Genomic DNA, 20674 nt, shown 5'->3' on the forward strand with positions numbered 1-20674 from the left:
ACTATAAGTAAAATGCATCAGTTGATCTACAGGGTCTTCCTTATTCAGTGTCCAACTTTCTCAGGCAAACGAAAATAGAAAATAACCTGGCTTGGGCCCTTTCAGAAAGTAGGCGAGATGGATTACTACCTAAGGTTTGGTCATTGAAAACCTTATGAATAGTAGTTGAACACTATCAGATAGCACCACAATATTGAATGCTGGGACATGGTGATAAACACTAGAATACTGTCAGATATAGCCCTTCAGAAATGGAAGGCACTCAAAATACGACTGGGGAACAGCTCCCTCCTCAAAGTAGAGTTGGCTGTGATGATGCCAAGGGAATAAAGCTTTTGGGACCGTCATTTGCTAATGGGGCACAACTCAAAATGAAGAGAAGCAGCTATAAGCATCCATTAATAATCAGAACATACAATGTACAAAGTATGAATTTTGGAAAGTTGGAAGTTGTAAAAAATGAAATGGAATGAATAAACATTGATATCCTAGCCATTAGTGAGCTGAAATGGGTTGGTATTGTCCATTTTGAGTCTGACAATCACATGGTTTACTGTGCCGGGAATGACAAATTGAAAAGCAATGGCGTTGCAGTCATTATCAAAAGGAAGATTTTAAGATCTATCCTGAAGTACAACCCTGTCTGTGACAGGATAATACGCCTACAAGGAAGACCAGTTAATACATCAATTATTCATATTTACACACCAACCACTAAAGACAGTGAGAATGAAATTGAAGAATTCTACAGACTTCTTCAGTCTGAAACAATCAAGATGTATTGATAATTACTGGCAATTGGAATGCCAAGGTTGGAAACAAAGAGGAAGGATCAGTCATTGGAAAATATGGTACTGGTGATAGAAATGATACTGGAGATTCCATGACAGAATTTTGCAAGACCAATGACTTATTCATTGCAAATACTTTTATTAAACAACATAAAAGATGACTATACACATGGGCCTCAGCAGAAGAGAATACACAGAAATCAAATTGACTACATCTGTGGAAAGAGAAGGTGGAAAAGCTCCATATTATCAGTTGAAACAAGACCAGGGGCAGACTGTGCTCATATGCAAGTTCAGGCTGAAGCTGAATAAATTAAAACAAGTCCATGAGAGCCAAAATGTGACCTTGAACATAACCCATCTGAATTTAGAGATCATCTCAAGAACAGATTTGATGCATTAGACACTAATGACCGAAGACCAGAAGAATTGTGGGATAATGTCAAGAACATCATACAGGAAGAAGCGAAAGGTCATTAAGAAGACAAGAAAGGAGAAGCAGAAGGAGGAAGTCAGACTGGAGACACTGTGGTGATCCATCAATACCTTTGTTTGTTCTGTGCCTCATCTCTCCCTGGAAGGGGAGGGAGACTTGGACATCTGGTAGGAGCCACTGCTGCCACAGTTCCGAGTTTGAAGTCGCTAGGACTTCTCTCAAACTTGTGTGCTGAGGAAACTCACATGTTGACCTCAGCTCCCAGGCTGAACTCATCAGATCGGCCCATGAAAATGTCTGTATTCAGACAAAGGAAAGGCTCCATTAGAGAGTAACACCTAGTGTCCTGGGCTTGGCAACAAGGAAGAGGACAGGTAGTAGAAATCTTGCGATTGGAAAAGCAGTCAGAAAGGTGACAAAGAAGCTAAAGATGGGCGATGGAGAGAAGGATAACATTCCAGTCTCCCAATGAAGAACCAATAACAGCTTAACAGACAAAAGACCAAGGATCAGAATTCCCTGGTGAAGATTGTTCATAAAAAAGGAAAAGAAAAGAAAGAGGACATGGTTATAATTCAGCAGCAGTTGATGGCACCCACACAAAATGGAGGGAAGAACAAAGTACGTTTTCCAAATAGTCAAAATTGGAACTCTGGTTTATCAAACCCCAGCTTACTTCTTAAGGCTGAAGTTAATCAGAATTATTCTGGAGCCAAATTCAATGAAACCCATCACCGAGTGTCCTTCCTAAACCACCAAGTCACTGGGTTCTTGTTTCTTTTAATCCTTCTAATAAAGAAATAATGACATTTTATGTTAAATCCTTACATAAAGTACAGGTATAAAATAAAGTACTAATGTTTAAGCATCATCCTGAAGAGTAGTAAATGAGTCTGAAATAAATTCACTAGGGAATTAAATTATTTGTGTAAACTTGCTAATTAATGTAGAAAATGTGATTAGGCTTCTTGCTTATCTTACGTGTGCACTGTGATGTAATGATTGTATCAGTGCTACCTAAAATTATCAAATACTTATTATTGTGTTCTTATATGACTGACTCTTAGTTGAAACCATTCCAGTTTGGAGTGGTAAAATAAGCAACTTTTTTCTATTTGTTGGGGAAAGTACTAATTTAAGATTATCATTCATGGATCAGTAGATCTCCTTGTTGAAAACGAGTGAATCCGATTATAAGCATCTAGCCCAAACAGACAAGGATTGAGAACTAGTTAAACATTTGAAAGTTTAATGTCCTAGAAATACGTGACCAATAATATGTCAGCCTGATGTATTGCCAGAAGAAAATGTGAAATTTGCTTAATGAGTTGTTGTATTTTAATAATTATACAGTGGTGAATGTGGAAAGTACACTTGGGACTAATTAAAATAAGGCACAACACACACACACACACACACAAGAGAGAAAGAGAGAGAGAAGACAAGAAAGAAGGAAAAGACCAAAATGAATGTCAGAAGATAATTCTAAAACTTGCTCTCCAAGGTAGAGATGCTAAGCAAATGGAAGAAATGAGGAGGTAAAAGAGCTGAACAAAAATTAGAAAGAGCAGCTCAAGAAGACAAAGTCAAATATTATTATGAAATGTGCAAACACCTGGAGTTAGAAAACCCAAAGGGAAAAACATGGTCAGCATTTCTCAAGCTGAAAGAACTGAAGAAAGAATGCAAGCCTGGACTTTCTATGTTGAAGAATTCTGGCGTAGTGCTGTGGGATAATGTGCTGGACTGCAAGGTCACTTTCAATTACAAGGTCGGTAGTTCAAGCTCATCAGTCGCTCCTCAAAAACCCTATATAGGGTCACTATGAGTTGGAACTGACTAGATTTAGCAACACGTAACAGCAACAACAATGGGCAAAATATTGAATGATGCAGAAGGCATCAGAAGAAGCTGGAAGGAATACACAGAGTCACTGTACCAAAAAGAAATGGCCGATGTCCAACCATTTCAAGACATAGCATATGATCAAGAGCCAATGATACTGAAGGAAGAAGTCCAAAGTGCACTGAAGGCATTGACAAAGAACCAGGCTCTGGGAACTGATGGAATACAAATTGAAATCTTTCAACAAACTGATGCAGTACTGGAGTCACTCACTCATCTATGCCAAGAAATTTGGAAGAGAGCTACTTAGCCAACTGATTGGAAGAGATTCATATTTGTGACCATTCCAAAGAGAGGTGATCCAACGGCATGCAGAAATCATTAGAATTATAACTAATATCACATGCAAGTAAAATTTTGCTAAAGATAATTCAAAAATGGCTGCAACAATACACTGACAAAGAACTGCCGGAGGTTCAAGCTGGATTCAGATAAGGACGTGGAATGCTGACGTCAGATGGATTTTGGCTGAAAGCAGAGAATGCCAGAAAGATATTTACCTGTGCTTTATTGACTATGAAAAGCCTTTCAAATGTGTGGATCTTGGCAAGCTATGGACAACATTTTGTAAAATGAATATTCCGGAACACTGAATTGTGCTTATGAGGAATCTGTACATTAACCAAGAGGCAGTTGTTAGAAGAGAACAAGAGAACACCAAATGGTTTAAAATTAGGAAAGATGTGCACCAGGGTTGTATTCTTTTACCATACTTATTCAATCTGTATACTGAGCAAATAATTCAAGAAGCTGTCTTATATGAAGAAGAATATCAAGATTGGAGGAAGACTCATAAACAGTCTGTGATACGCAGATACACAACCTTGCTTGCTGAAGTGAAGAGAACTTAAAATTCTTACTGATGAAAATAAAAAACCACAACCTTCGGTATGGATTGCACTTCAATGTAAAGAAAACAAATATTCTCACCACTGGATCTATAAAAAACATCCGTATAAATGTTGTCTAAGACTTTATTTTGCTTGGATCAAACATCAACACTCATGGAAGCAGCACTCAAGAAATCAAAGGGTGTATTGCATTAGACAAATCTGTTGCACAAGACCTCTTCAAAGTGTTGAAGTGCAAAAATATCAGTTTGAGGACTAAGGTGCATCTGACCCAGCCATGGTATTATCAGTAGCCTCATATGTGTGTGAAAGTTGGACAATGAATAAAGACCTTAGGAGAACTGATGCATTTGAGTTCTGGTGTTGGAGGAGAATATTAAAAGTACTATGGACTGCCAAAAGAACCAACAAATCTGTGTTGGAAGAAGTACAGCCATTAGAATGCTCCTTAGAAGCCAGGATGGGCAGACTTTGTCTCTTATATTTGGGACGTATCAAGAAGGACCAGTCCATGGAGAAGGACATCATGTTTGGTAAAAAGGAAGGTAGTGAAAAAGGATGACCCTAATGAGATATATTGGCACAGTGGCAGCAGCAATGGGCTCAAGTGTGGCAACGATTGTGAATTTGACGCAAGACTAGGCAGTGTTTCATTCTGTTGTGCATAAGGTTGCTATGGGTTGGTACCTATTCAAAGGCACCTAACAATAATAACAATGGATCATGCACACCTTAGTGCTCAAAGTGACGTTTTTACTCTTTAACACTGCCAAGGTTGTTTGCAACAGATTTGCCCAATGAAATACCTTGTTTGATTTCTTGACTGCTGCTTCCATGAGTGTTGATTGTGAATCAAGCGAAATGAAGTCTTTGACAACTTCAGTCTTTTCTCTGTTTATCATGATGCTGTTTATTGGTCCATTTATCAGGAATTCAGTTTTCTTTATATTGTAGCGCAATTCATATTTAAGACTGTAGTCTTTAATCTTCATCATCAAATATTTCAAGTGCTCTTCCCTTTTCAGCACGCAAGGTTTTGTCATCTGCATGTTGCAGATTGTTAATGAGACTTTCGTGTATCCTGATGCCACCTTCTTCTTCATGTAATCCAGTTTCTCAGAATATTTGCTTAGTATACAGATTGAATAAGGAGCTCTGGTAGCATAGTGGTTACGAATCGGGCTGTGAACCGCAAGGTCAGCAGTTTGAAAACTACCAGCTGTTTTGCGGGAGAAAGATGTGGCTTTCTGCTCCCGTAAAGATTTACAGTCTCGGGAACCCTCTACAGGGTCGCTATGAGTCGGAACTGACTCCATGGCACATACCAACAACAACATCATACAGATTGAATAAGTAGGGTGAAAGGATACAACCATGCTACACACCTCTCCAGATTTTAAATCATTCAGTATCCCCTTCTTGTGTTTGAACATCTGCCTCTTGGTCTATGTATAGGTTTCTCATGAGCAGAATTAAGTGTTCTGAAATACTCATTCATTGTAATATCCACTGTGTTTCTGTCAATTCATTGGACTGTGGTAGCTTGTGTGTTGCTGCCATGCTGGAAGCTATGTCATCAATATTTTAAATATCAGCAGGGTCACCTAACCTGGGCAGGGTTCGGTGGAGTTTCCAGAATAAGACAGATTGAAATGAGAGAGGGACCACTTCTGAATGGTTAGCTACTGGACACCTTATAAATAGCAGCAGGAAATGGCTAACAAATTACATATGGATGGATAAGCTTAATTTTGTATCTCCCACGGTTCAGGGCCTCTGTGTTATACAGCTCCAGGAGGGCATCATTAGATACACTATGCACGTACTGCATAACTCCCATTGTATCATCTCAAGTTAAATAACTGGGGACAATTATGCAAGTTTTGGGCTCTGGTTGCCTCCTATCATCTCCCCACACACACACACAATCACACTTTCCTATCCTGTTGTCTATGAGTTACTTAACAAGGAAAGTCTAGCAAACATTAGGCATTAGGGACGGCTAATGATCTTTGTTTCTGACATTTTCCATCTCTCCTTCTTGGCTGCTGTTTCCTTATTCTGTTGCCCTCATTTGCTAACTGGTGCATTCATCCTGCCTGTTGTGTTTTCCCCTGCTGCCTGAGCCTGCCTTAAAGTCAGAGAATTTTGAAAATGCCAAGAGATTATAGTCTGCCTATTAAGTGACCTTAAATCTTTTGCTATTTTAATTTTTGTCAATTACCTTATGCTAGGTGGAGTCCTGGTGTGGTGCTGCAGGGTAATGTGCTGGACTGCAAAATCAGTTGAAACCCACAAGGTCGGCGGTTCAAGCTCATCAGCCACTCCTCAGAAACCCTATATAGGGTCATCAACAACAACAATAACAATGTATATTGAGCGCTGATCATGGTTAGACATTTCTCTAAGTGCTTAAATGCATTAACTTGCTTTATCTGTGTGCAATCTTATGGTGTAGTTTCTGTAAATTACAGTATTGGCATTTTACAGATGAGGAGAATGGACATAATGAGGTGCTCCAGCTAGTAAGGGCAGAACTAGGATTACAGTCGGGACAGTCTAGCTTTAGATTCTTTGTGCTTAAAGATAGCATGTGCTGAGTCTTGCCTCCCAGGTAATGAATTCCCTACAGAAATATGCAGGAATATGCACATCTCTCTCAAACATCACACCCCAACCCCAATAAAATTCAGGTGTCTCATCTTTCTCTTATCTTCTACTTTAACAGGATTATTTCTGGTCACCCAAGATATGACCACCAAATACAAAGCTTCCTAAGAGACAGGGAATGGGAGTGTGGGCTCATGTAATTAAGATTTCTGATGGTTGACTGTGTTAGCCCAGACTTCAAGGACCTTGCTTTGATCTTTCGTTGTGGAAACAAACAGCATAGACTATGAGAGCTGAAGGAGAAGCATCATTCCACATTTTATAAGTTATTCAAAAGAGATTCAGAGGAGCTAGATGGCATCCGATGTTTTTTGGAAAATAGTATTAGATACACTCATGAGGACATGTGGATAGAGTGTCACAGCTCTGGGTGATGAGACTATGTGTGGAAGGAGGATGTTGTCTTGTATCCATCAGTGGTGAGCAAAAGAAATCCTGTAGCACAAATCCTTCAACGAAAGGCTTAATTTTTCACTCAGCGCCATTAAGTCTTCCTCTGATTCTTTGATACAAAGGTGAATGGTAGAGTCCTCATTATCGGCCAGAGTTCATGGTAGCTCTATCAGTCATCCAAAGAAAAATAATTTATGTGTTCTAAACCACAGCTTTAATTCCATGCCAAAAATGATCCAAAAACCATTTAGTAGGACATTGAATCACCAAGCACCAAATATATTCCCTTCACATTTCAGAAGTCTCAAAAAGCAAAAGCAAATCCAGAGGGAACTTGGTATCAGCAAGAGGCCTCTAATACGAAACTACGATCCTTGAATTCTCCTCACCTGACATATATGAGCATACATAAATGTTGGGGCTGCGAGCCTATGAAAGCATTGAAGAATGGGGAAAATTCAACATATTGAAGACTATGTATTGAAAATGGTGTCCCTGTTCAGGTCTGAAGAGCTAAGCTGATTCATGGTGTGATAACATACAGCCTTAAATAGCTCCCTCGGCATCTTAAATCTTCCTGGAATCTTTTTAAAGCCACCAAATTTGTCAACCAAATTGCACTTAGTTCTTTGAAATCTTTTGGCAACTTTTTGCACATCTGGGGTCATACTGGTAGACTGTTATGGCTAACTTAATAAATTCAGAGCAGTCTATTTTTAAGTCTAGTTTTTTTTTGTTGTTTTTTTTTTTTAGTTAGCCCATCACATGATTCACAAAATAATCTCCGACTCATTGCAACCTTATGGATAACAGATTGAAAGTTGCCTGGTCCTGTACCATCCTAGTAGTTGGTTCAAAGTTTGAGCCTGTTGTTGCAGCCATTGTATCATTCTATCTCATTGTGAATCTACCTCTATTTTGCTGCTGTCGTTGTTAAGTGCTGTGGAGTTGGTTCTGACTCATAGCGACCCTGTATAGGGTTTCCGAGGAGAGGTTGGTGAGTTTGAACTGCTAACCTTGTGGTTCAAACTGCCCTTGAAGTTGAGTGCTTATCCTATCAAGCATGGTGTGCTTCTTCAGCAGTTGGTTTGGTCCCTTCTGATGACATATCAGAAATACCTGAGATGAAGTCTCACCATCCTTACTTCTAAGGAGCACTCGGGCCATACTTCCTCCAAGACAGATTTGGTCTTTTTGTGGGCAGTCCATGACACATTCACTATTTTTTGCCAGCACCACAATTCACATGCATCCACTCTTCATCAGGCTTCCCTTTTAATTGTCCAGATTTTGCATGCATATGAGGTGATTGAAAATACTATGTCTTGGGTCAAGTGTACCTTAGTCATCAGAATATTTTGTTTTTTTGAGATTTTAAAGAGGTCTTTTGCGTCAATACTTTGATTTCTTCCCTGCTGCTTCCGTGGGCATTGATTGTTGATCCAAGAAGAATGAAATTCTTGACAACTTCAATTTCTTTGCCAATCATCATGATGCTGTTTATTAGTTGTAAGGATTTTAATTTTCTTTATGTTCAGGTCTAATCTATATTGAAGACTGTAGTCTTTTGTCTTCAGCAATAAGTGCTTCAAGTCATCTTCACTTTTGGCTACCAAAGTTATGTCACCTGCATATCACCAACTGTCTGTCAGTTTGTCATACTGTGGTGGCTTGCATGTGATTGTGATGCTAGAAGTTATGCCACTGGTATCTCAAATAACAGTAGGGGCACTCATGGTCGACAGGTTTCAGTGGAGCTTCTAGGCTAAGACAGATTAGAGAAAAGCTTTGAAAACCTGCTTCCAAAAACTTTCCAACGAAAACAATGTAGGTAAACAAAATACTTGCTGAAGTATTAAAAGGAACATGAGGAAACATCCCCTTCCCATGTACCAAGTTCTCACTTTCCTTTACCTGCTAACAGGTGACTATATACTGGTCATGGTTCTTGTGTATTATTCCTGAGATGCACATATGAGAAAACATCAAAAAGTTTGTGGAAAAATGGAATTAAAAAATCATAGCATTTTTCTATAAAATTTTTGAAACCCCTTGTATAAGCTAAAATTGGTACATTGTTCTCCCTGCCATTCTGCATATAATGCATTCCATATGAGTTGCTGAATGCAATTTAAATAGAAATAAACTTTCACATACTCAGAGCATATACAACCTCATAGAAAGTATTTGTACCTATATAGCACTTAAGTTTTAAAAAATATGTAAAGATAAGGAATCAGCATTTAAAAATGTACTTTTTAAAGCAGGGAACAAGTGAATTCGGATTCCTTTGATAAACTTAAATGAGAAGGTGATCTAGATCCAGAAAAAAAAAATGTTAATTGAGACTTGTTGGTTTCCATATAAATTTTGAGATAATTCTTGTCTTCATCTAACAAGTATTTTTTGAGTTCCCTTTGTGTGCTTGGCAGGGAAAATATTGCCCTGAACAAAAAAAGATGTTTCTCATCCAAATGATGTTTACAGTCTACTAGGAGAGAAAAGCACAGAAATAAATAAGTATGGTAATATCTGATAGGAATTATGATGTAAGGAAGAGAGTGGTTTATGGAAGCCTTCAATAAGGGGACTTAACGAAAGTACAAGTGAAGACTTCTAGAAAATTTGACATTTATGCTGGGACCTAAAGGCTGTAGAATGTCAATCTGATGAGTAAAGAATAAACATTTCAAGTAAAGGCATCTAGAATCAAATTTCATTTTACTGATGAGTACATTCAGTTCTAGAAAAGGTGAAAAAATTGTCCAGCGGAGCTGGTTATAGAATACAGGTCATTTGATTGCAAGAGTTGACTCCTGCCATTAACCCCCATGGCCTTCTGTGAACTAAATAGATCTTGGGGACAGGGCTATTGATAGTTCATCTGGCATGTTGGCAAAGATTAATAGATTAGGAAAATACATCCTTTCCACATGGATCTTTACATCAATTTGTCATAAAATTATTGTAATATAAATTTTTTGTTAGAAAATGATGGAAATAAATACACAAATCTAGAGTCTGCCACCTTAACAGTACCACCTTAGATCTACAACATGCGTAATTATATTGGTAACCCGGCCTTAGTGGATACAGATGAATGAAACATGAACTAGTAATTTTTGTTAAGCATCTGCTGGGGAAGAGTCTATAACCATTTTACTCCAGTGGCTTTTTAATGGTTCCTAATGGGCTGCCCAGGGTGGAACCACTGACCTTGGCTTCCTCTCAGACGTTTGTGTTCTCTTAGCTCCTGATTTATGGCCCATTGCCTGCTGTGACCTTCAACATTCCTGCCTGTTCTCCCTCCTGCTTTCCTCTCAGTGTCTGATTTATTCCTTTCCATGATCTGGTTCATTTTCTGAGTCTGAAATTAGTGCAATCATTTAATTCTAGTGTTAGATTTTAATTTTGTCTTCTTATGGGGTATCACTCCCTTTCCTAATTAGTCTTTTGTTTATTATGGTTGGTCATAACCTTTTGAAAAAATTGCTAGAATCTTCTCTATAAAAGCAAGTTAGAGAAAGGAATAGTAGCTAGGCTTGAGGTAGAATAGATTTTCCCAAGTGTGCTCCAGGAAACATTAGTTTTGTAGGCTATTCACAGCATACAACACAAGGTTCCTTACTCAGATCAACTTAGGCAATGCTGGAGTCAACAACTGGCAAACAAAGCAACCATCTTCTAGAATTCCGAATATTTACAGCCTTTATTATGCTAATGTACTTGTGAATATCAAGATTTATGAGATTTATTTGACCGTATAAATGATGTTCTCATGCTCCACGGATATTCTTGAAAATGGGCTAGGTTATTCTTGAAAATGGGCTAGGTTCTCTAACCAGTTCATAGATCTTGGCCTAGAAGAGAGAGAAAGTAACCCATATCTTACTGCCCAAGGTGGCATGGCAAAAAAATAAAAAATGAGTTTAGTTGGGTGGGCTGCCTATAATCCAGGGTTGTTGCAGTATTTGGTGACAAGAGAGAGAGGGGCCAGAGAAGGTAACTGGAGTGTTTATGCATGCAGATTCAATGCCTGCCCCTCCTTTTATTTATTGCACACAAGTAATAGCATATTTGCAGTGTGTTCTGCACCTTGCTTGTTTCCTTGATATTGTATCAGGGACTATATAAAGAAGAATGTGGCAGCAAGATTGAAGGAAGACTCATTAACAACCTGTGATATGCAGATGACACAACCTTTCTTGCTGAAAATGAAGGTGACTTGAAGTACTTACTGATGTAGATCAAAGATTGCTACCTTCAGTATGGATTACACCTCAACATAAAGAAAACAAAAAGCTTCACAACTGGACCAATGAGCAACATCATGATAAATGGAGAAAAGACTGACGTTGTCAAGGATTTCATTTTACTTGGATCCCCAATCTACACCCATGGAAGCAGCACCCAAGAAATCAAATGATGTGAAGCCCCTTCATATAATATGCTTTAGGGTTTACGTGGCTGGTTCATAACTACAGGTTGTATGTAAGTCTGATGTTCATAAGCCAGAGACTGTGAGTACACACATGTAACTTATACATAACTTTCATTGAGAAATGGAATGAAAAGATACTAGAATAGAAGAATGTAAGTATATGTTAGGGAGTAGTATAATTCTCACCTGCCATATGGGAGACCTGGTTTCAATTCCTAGCTGATGTGCTTCAATGTTCAGCTCCCACCTCTCTGCGCATAGAGCCTTGTGTGTTGCTATACTGCTGAACAGATCTCAGCGGAGCTTCCAGACTAAGATGGATTAGAAACAAGGGTCTGGTGATTGCCCTCCGAAATGTAGTCAATCACAACCCTGTGTATCACAACAACCCCATCTTGAACCGATTATGGGGGTGGCACAGGACTGGGTATGGTTTTGTTTTGTTGTACATGGGGATCTTTATGAGTTGATGTTTCCATGAGCTTAGGTGATGGTTGCTAACTGTACTATTTGTGGGTAAGAAGACAATAAAGTAGTTCTTGTCTACAATAAAAGGGAACCATGTGTGGATCAGTGCCCCAGCACATAGGAAGCACTCAATACAAATGTTTATTAATGGAGGTAGGATGAATTGGCTTGGAATAGGGTGGGCTTGCCTTTTGGGGCCTTTAGTCCTTATAAATGAATGCAATTGGGGACTTAGGAGCTACCATTTAATACATGTGTATTGAATTGAATTGAAAAATCTAATTTAAAAAAAATGGTTCTTAAACCCTAGAATCCTTTGGCTAAGCACACATATATTTTAAATGGTTTAGTTTTACAGTCTTGATTTAGGATTTACATCCTGTCAAAAAAAGACATAAAGAACAAGAAAAGGAGCTTCGGCTACAAATAATGGAATGTAAGAGGTTCAACGTGAATGCCTTAGGTCTAATATTTTGCATTCCTCTGAAATATCAGAGACAGCCAGGCTTTTATTTCCCTACTTAGGTCTTTATTTACACTGTGTGTATTTCAGGCTGTCTGATTCCAGGGGAGCCTGCGGGCAGTGACTGTCTGGGGGAGTGATGGGTCCTGGGCCCTGGTTAACCTTGATTCTTGCTTCTCGTTTACCTCCTTGAGTTAGACATCCTCTGAAGCCTAGCGATGCCTGGGTCTCATTCTGCCCTACTGTGTCCTTCTTGGTCATGTAATCTCATGACTTTTGCATCACCACGTTGACTCATAGACATGACTTCTTTGACCACCAGGGTTCCTCAACAACAATACTAATGACGTTTGGAACGGGAACATTCTTTGTGGTGGGGGCTTGTGCACTACTGGATGTTGAGCAGCATCCCTGGTCTCTTTGGTGAAGGCCATCCTGTGCACTGTAAGATGTTGTGTAACATCCCTGGTCTCTCTAGCCACTAGTCATTCTCTGTACAGGGGGCTGTCCTGTGTACTGTAAGAGATCAAGCAGCATCTCTGGCCTTCACCTACTAGTCATGCTCTGTGGTTCGGGCTGTCTTGTACACTGTAGGGGGTTGAGCAGCATCCCTGGTCTCTACCCTATCCCCAAACATTGCCAAATGCCCCCTTGAGGTTGGGGGAGATTTGTCCCTGATTGTGAACCACTAATTACATGTTTCAGTTCTAAACCATCTCACCTGAGGGGGGGCTCCACTTCTCCTTTTATACGTTGGTGTTACTCACTATCACCACATTTGCCATACCAATGGCTGGCTCTTCTCAAACCATGATTCAGAGACCTATGCTCAGAGTGGGCCACCTGGGCTCCAGACAGAGTCTATGTGCAAGCAATGACCCTGAGAGATGAGAGAAGGCTGAATGGTGCTGGGCTAGGGGAGCCCCAGAGCAGAAAAGGCTGAGTCAGGCTCTTGTGGGCAAGATGGGGAAGGACAACATCTGAGGTCCAGCCCATAGCCGTACCCTTTCAGCCCCATGCCTTGATAGATTTTGAATTTTTATCTTAGTCTTTTGTGTCTCCCTAGCCCTAGGCTTCCTGTGTTCCTCTCCTTTCCTTGCTTTCCACCCCTTCTATGGAGTGTTTGCGCATCACAGTTCAAAGGGGAGATTCATCATCCGGTGGAGTTGAATTCTGTATATCAAAGGATGCTTCACTGCCTCCCAATGACACGGTCTCTCTTAGCTCAACAGAGTCCCGACAGCACTTGCCAACTGTGAAATAGATGCATCACAGCACACGTGGACACATATGTGCTTCAACACTAATATAGATAAAGAGACTTTGGCTCTTACCACAGTGGTGTATTTTTGTGCCTCTACTCTATGGTCTTATCTGGACACCTCTTAGTGCTAGACAGCTTCAAAAGTCACCTTACCTTTGATTGGGTTCTCCCCAAACTCTGCAGATAGGACCCTCAGGTTCACTTGGCTGTCTTTAGAGAGCATTAGGCAAAGATGGAAGGAGCTCTGGTAGTGTAGTGGTTACGAATCGGGCTGTGAACTGCAAGGTCAGCAGTTTGAAACTACCAGCTGTTCCGCGGAAGAAAGAAGAGGCTTTCTGCTCCCGTAAAGATTTACAGCGTCGGAAACCCTGTACAGGGTAGCTATGAGTTGGAACCGACTCCACGGCACATAACTACCACCAGGCAAAGATGGATGCCTCAGTACAGACTCAAGCCTTGCCTTGGTGGAGGACGCGTAGGGCACTTGAGTTTACCTTAAGAATATGGATGGCTTATGTTTCTGACTTTGTGTTTTGGAGTCTTTCCATGTTGTTGTTGTGTCTGGGAGGGCCTGGTGTCATGGTGACCTGGGTCAATCAATGTGTTATGGCATTGAGCTATGGCAGTGAGCTATTGCAATGGGCTATGGTTTTCTCTTACTTCCTTTCCACGGTTGATAGGTAGAGAATTTCACACTCCTACAAATGCCTTCCAGATCCTAATTTGTTGCTTTTGAACACTGCATGTTCCTTTCCTGCTTACATTCTGTGCAAGTCAGGTGCCTCCTTATTTCTAGCCATTGTCGTTTTCTTTTTTTTTTTGGCAATTGCTTCTTTACCTGAAAGTTGACCCTGCCTCCACCACTTCACATATCTGATTAGGGATCGCTGTGGGATAAAGCACTAGACTGCATAGTCAGTTTGAACCAAAATGTCGGCAGTTCAAACTCACTAGCCGCTCCTTGGAAACCCTATGCAGGGTCATTAGGATTCAAAACTAACTCAATGGTACTTAACAAAACATCAACAGTTTGACCTTTTCTGTTTTATTGCCCAGGGCTTTTTTCTCCTGTAAATGCTTTTGCATCTGTGTTCCAGTTATAGTCAACATTTGTTGGTGCTGAATTTGGACAATATTCTATGTTAAATATTGTGGAAAATATAAATACAGACATGATTCACATCCTACCATCAAGGAATTTTTCTATTTAAATCATAACCCAAGACCAATTATTGCTATTGTTGTTAAGTACGGTGGAGTCGGTTCCGACTCATAGTGACCTTGCACAGGGTTTCTGAGGCTGTAAATCTTTACGGGAGCAGAATGCCTCATATTTCTCCCATGGAACCGCTGGTAGTTTCGAACTGCCGACCTTGAGGTTAGCAGCCCGATTTGTAACCACTACGCTACCAGAGCTCCTTTCTCAGTTCATTTATTCAACAAAAATTTACTGAGTAAAATACGTATGACACAATGTCTGGAACATTAGCTCTACACTGGAGAATAAAACAGACCTGTCCCGCCCTCACAGTTGAAACTGACGTGAGGGCAAAGGGTTTCGGTGTTATTTCGCCCTGCACTCATATGGCGTATGCCCCAAACTATTATTTAATATTCTATTTAATAATGAGATGTCATAAACTATAAGCTGAAACATCTACTTAATGATGTTTTTGTTGTTGTGAAGTGCCATTTAGTCGATTCTGACCCACAACAACCCTGTATAGGGTTTCCAAAGAGCAGCTGGTGAGCTTGAACTGCAGACCTTGCAGTTCAAATGGCTTTGCAGTCTGGTGCATTAACCCACAGCGCCACATCAGATGTGCAGAAATAAAAGCTGCATTCAGTGTTCCTATCAGTTGCAAGGCCCAGAAAGGGTGAAAGGCATCTCAGGGGGCCTGGAGGGAATGACCGTCCCCACTAGAATGTTACCTCAGATCAAGGACCCTTGTGTGTGTATTCACATACTCCTATACCCGTGTGGAAGGAACCCTGATAGCTTAATAAGTTATGTGATTGGCTGCTAACTTCAGGCTCAGCAGTTAGACACTCCCAGCTGTTCTGCGGGAGAAAGATAAGGCTTTCTGCTTCCATAAAGATTTCCCCTATACAGGGTCGCTATGAGTCAGAACCGATTCCACAGCACATAACCACCACCACCACAGCCACATACCTGTGTGGCAGGAACCCCGGTAGCTTAGTGGGTTATGTGTTGGGCTGCTAAACTCAAGATCAGCAATTCGAATCCACTGAATCAGCTTGACAACACACAGCAGCAGCAGTATGTGTGTGGGCAGGTAGAAAATTTTGAATTTAATTTTATAAGTAAGATATCAACATTTAAACCATTAAAAATAAATGAACATAAAGCCCAAATTCTCTCATAATTATATCTCCTAGGCAGGAGTTACCTTTAAGATTTGGGTGTGCGTCATTTTCACTAGGCATAATTTTGGGGAGATCTCTACAACTTGTAGATATCAGTAGTTTGTTCCTTTTAGTGGCTTATTGTTATTCCATGGTATGGATGTACCACATTTTGTGTATTCATTCATCAGCTGCTACATAATTGGGTTGTTGACACTTTTTGGCTATTACAAATAAAGGTGTTTGAAACATGTGTGTACATTTCTGTGTAAACACAAATTTGCTTTCTCTGGGATAAATGTCCAGGAGTGGAATTGGAGCCTAGAGCCTGTAGGATAAGCACTAGACTTCTAACTGCAAGGTTGACAGTTGAAACCCACCAGGAGAAAGATGAGGCTATCTGCTCCCATAAAAATTTACAGCTTGGGAAACTCTATACAAGATTGCAAGTGACCATATTGGTGTACTTGTAAATATTGACTGGAAAGTATAGACCTATCAACACTGTTTTGTTGTTGTTGTTGTTAAGTGCCGTCGAGTTGGTACCTACCCATAGCAACCCTGTATAGTGTTTCCGAGGAGCAGCTGGTGAACTTGAACCACCAACCTTGCAGCTCAAACCGACTTTGGATGAATTTAGCCTTTAAGGTAATGATAATTTTATAAAGCAAAGATTTATCCATAAGACATTCATGTTATAAATATTGTCCTAGTTATTTGATTCTTTAAAACTATATGTCTGACTCTTTTTCTTGGCTATGACTTTTAACAAGTTATGGCTCCCAATGAATTTACTTGGAATGGCTTCTTTTCTGCAATAGAAAACATAATGTCCCTAATATGAAATCAGCACTATTTCACTTAAATTTATCCTTTCTATGCAGGACTGAGGAATCCTGGTGTGACACTGTGGTTAATGCGCTGGACTGCAAAGTCAGTTTGAAGACAAGGTCGGCAGCTCAAGCTCACCAGCTGCTCCTCGGAAACCCTATACAGGGTCGCTATGGGTCAGAACCGAGTTGATGGCACTTAACCTGTGGGTTAATGCACCAGACTGCAAAGCCATTTGAACTACAAGGTTGGCGGTTCAAGCTCCCCAGCTGCTCCTCAGAAACCCTATACAAGGTCGCTATGGGTCATAACCGACTCGATGGCACTTAATGACGACAACAACAATATGCAACTGATCATTTCAATAACATGGATTTGCAAGCATTCATAAGGTAACCAGCATATATTATTTGCTTTTCAAAGGATGCTATTTTATTTTTCCATTTTATGTCTTTGTTTTTTGACAAATTTAGATTTAAATGTCTGTAAAACCAGGCATTCCATCGTGTTCAAAGGTAGTGCTGTATTGTGGTAAGTGTACTCTGTTGCTTTCAAAATGATAAACATAGTAGAGGTAACAAGTCATGGTTCTCTCCCCGTGTTGAGAGCCAGCTCAATGAAACAATTTCATGGTATTTGACTTAGTGAAGATTTCAGGCACTGTCACATTGGGATTCTGGGATTCTCATCAGACAGTAAGTCCAGTCTCTGAAGTACGAAAAAGAAAGATACTGCCAAACGTGTCCCACCACTGACGTAATTTGCAGTTCATTTATTTTCAGTGAAATCACATAGAACATATGTGGCTAGCCTATATTTATTTTAAGTCCAAAAGTATTCAGAAGTAGAAGAGAAAATGAAAGGGAAGAGAGAACCTCATCAATTAATTGGGTGGCATTTTAGACACAGATAGAGCTAAACTCTTGAGAGTATATGCCTCAACCCTGGAGGCTTCTTCTCTAGCTCTCAATCCTTCCTAGATGGCTCTGTTGGCTTTGAGGTTTATAACTGATGACTGACCACTTTTCGGTGGAGACAAATCTGGCCAATATCACAATTAAAGGGCAAGGGTTGGAACGAGTTGACCAAGATTACAAAGACAGCTAATCCTGAAGTTGGCAGTATACATTTTTGACCATCTTCTTGGTCAAAATTAGCTTGAATGACTGTGGTACAGTGAGTTTACTTGATATGGCTCCTCAATCCAGTCTCCATAATTCCCACCAAAGGAGTGGGTAGTGGTGGTGGTGTGCCGCTGAGTCCGTTCAGACTCATGGTGACCATATATAGGGTTCCCAAGGCTGCTGTGGTGCTGTAGGAGAAGCACTGGACTGCAACCCACAAGGTCAGCAGTTCAAACCCACCAACCGCTCCTTGAAAACCGTATACAGGGTCACTATGAGTCAGAACCAACTGGACGGCAACTTAACAACAACAACAAATCTTTACAGGAGCAGAAAGCCTCATCTTTCTCCCGCATAGCAGCTGGTAGATTCGAACTGCAGTTAGCAGCCCAACTCATAACCTACTACACCATGTAAATGGGGTGCATAGCATTCTAACACGGGGATTGATCACTTCTGTCATTCTACTGGGTTTCAAATGAGACATCTTAGAAGAAGCATGAATGGAGGTCTCACTACCACCAACAAAGGAAAACCACAAGCAGACTGCATCTTTTGAACCCTGAGATCTCTGCACAGAGAGGTGGCAGAGGTGGTGGCAGAGAGAGACAGAACTTTGGCCTTCCTGGTACACAGGCTGGAGTCACATGACTGAGAACCTAAGGAAAACAATGGCCTGCCTGAGGTACAACTGAGAAGAGGCACTCCAGACTGGAGAACTGCTGTATCCTGAGTTGTTTACGACCCTAAATTGTACTCTGTTCACTTCTCTAATAAACTCCATAATCACGAGTATTGTTGGTGAGTTCTGTGTGACCATTGCAGTGGATTATCAAACCCAACAGAAAAAATAGAGTGCCATGGGAGGGATGCTTGGTGTCAGAACAGGATAAAGAAGCTTAGAAAGTGGAGTTGGGTTGATTTTGAGTTTGAGTCTCCTTTTTCCTTTGTGAAGCCAGAGGAAGCCAGACATAGCCAGACATCATTTTTTGCAGTGATGATAAGGTCCAGCTTGCTCAGAATGACCCTGATTAAATTGTCCCAATGTTTTTATTAATAGTGTCTCTTTCACTCTGAAAAGTTTCCCAGTTTCCAGAGAAATTCTATGTTTGCTCTACTGTTAGATTGCTTGGATGTCTTTTCCCTGATGCATTAAGGGAAAAAAAAAAAAAAAAAAAAAGATTTGACACTTACTCCCTTTGTTTAAAATAAATGGGAGATCATTGTGTCCTTCACGACTTTATATTGACATGAAAATTGAGTTTAAAAATTGATATTTTCTGAATAATAATAGTAAAAGTCCTATTTGCTAATATTGGAGTCCTGGAGTAGCACTGTAAGATAAGCATTGAATCATTAATCGCTGGGTTGGCGGTTCAAACTCACCAGCTGCTCCTTGGAAAAGTAGGAGCTTACTTTATGGAACTTAACAACAACATTAGAATGGCACTGTGAGTCATATAGCCAAGGGAAGTGAGTATAGAACATTTTCAGTGTACTTTTATTCATAAAAGGTCCAAACTATAAAAAACAACAAACCAACCAAATAGCCATCACTAGGAGTCCTGGTGTGGTGCTGTGGGATAAAGTACTGAACCGCAAGGTCACTTTGAACCATGAGATCGGCAATTTGAACTCACCAGCCACTCCTTGGAAACCCTATATAGGGTCACTATCCATTGAAAACATCTCGATGGCACTGAACAACAGCAAGGTGTCTTTGGTATAGTTAGTTGATGAATACTACACAGAAAAAAAGAAAGAAAACAAATTACTAATGCACAAAACTACAGGTGTGTACTTAAGAAAGATCATATTGAACAAAAACCACCAGACACAATGAATACATCGTACACAATTTCATTTATAAGACGTTCCAAAACAGACAAAACTAATCTTCAGTAAGAGCAATCAGAATATTGCTTGCCTTGGAAAGTGAACTAGGTGGAGGCTGGAGAAGTCTTCTAGGGTAATGGAAAATCTTCTATATCTTACTCTGGGAGGCAGTTGCATGAATGTAAAGTTTCATCAAGTTTACATTTCCAATTGGAGTATTTAATTGTCTATAAATTTTATCTCTTGATTTATATAAAGCCAGAAAAGAAATTATGTAAGAACCACATCTATTAAAAATTTCTATTAAATTTCTCCAGCATGACTAGCATTGCCATATTCAGAAAAGCAATCCAACTCACTAATAAAAAAAAAAGGTCATAACTCCTCTTGCTTAAGTATGGGCGTCTGCCTCTTTCTTTCTGCCCTTCATACCCATCGCCATGGTTGAATCCTGGCCATGTCTCTCCAAAGTTCTGCAACCTTAGATGAAAATGCCCAGCACATGAGACTCTCATTGTGTAATGAAGTTGGGTCAGAGATGAGGTGGTGTTGGCAGGTTTGGTTGGCAAGTCATGGGGGGAGGGGGGGACGGCAAGGAAATTTGTGCTGAATGTATACATCAAGAGGAGGTCCCTGAGGACATGAGGCTTTCTTCTTTCATTCCCTCTCATCCTTTCTCCTGGCCAGGGAAGGGAGACAAGAAGTGAGGGAATTTGAGGTTGGAAGCACACCAATTGGCTCATTCCAAAATTTGCTGCAGAAGAATATCATAATTATAAACAGGCAAGTTCTGTTTTCATGGCAAAATACAAAACAAAACAAAAATAAAACTAG

At 40.1% G+C, this 20674-nt stretch overlaps 1 pseudogene; it reads left to right on the forward strand.

Moving 5' to 3' along the window:
- The first annotated feature begins 1657 nt into the window (after positions 1-1657).
- On the forward strand, positions 1658-2072 carry LOC102816548 (annotated as a pseudogene).
- Positions 2073-20674: the final 18602 nt, after the last annotated feature.

This window comes from Chrysochloris asiatica, unplaced genomic scaffold (assembly GCF_000296735.1).
Source record: "Chrysochloris asiatica unplaced genomic scaffold, ChrAsi1.0 scaffold00018, whole genome shotgun sequence".
Taxonomy (NCBI): Eukaryota; Metazoa; Chordata; class Mammalia; order Afrosoricida; family Chrysochloridae; genus Chrysochloris; species Chrysochloris asiatica.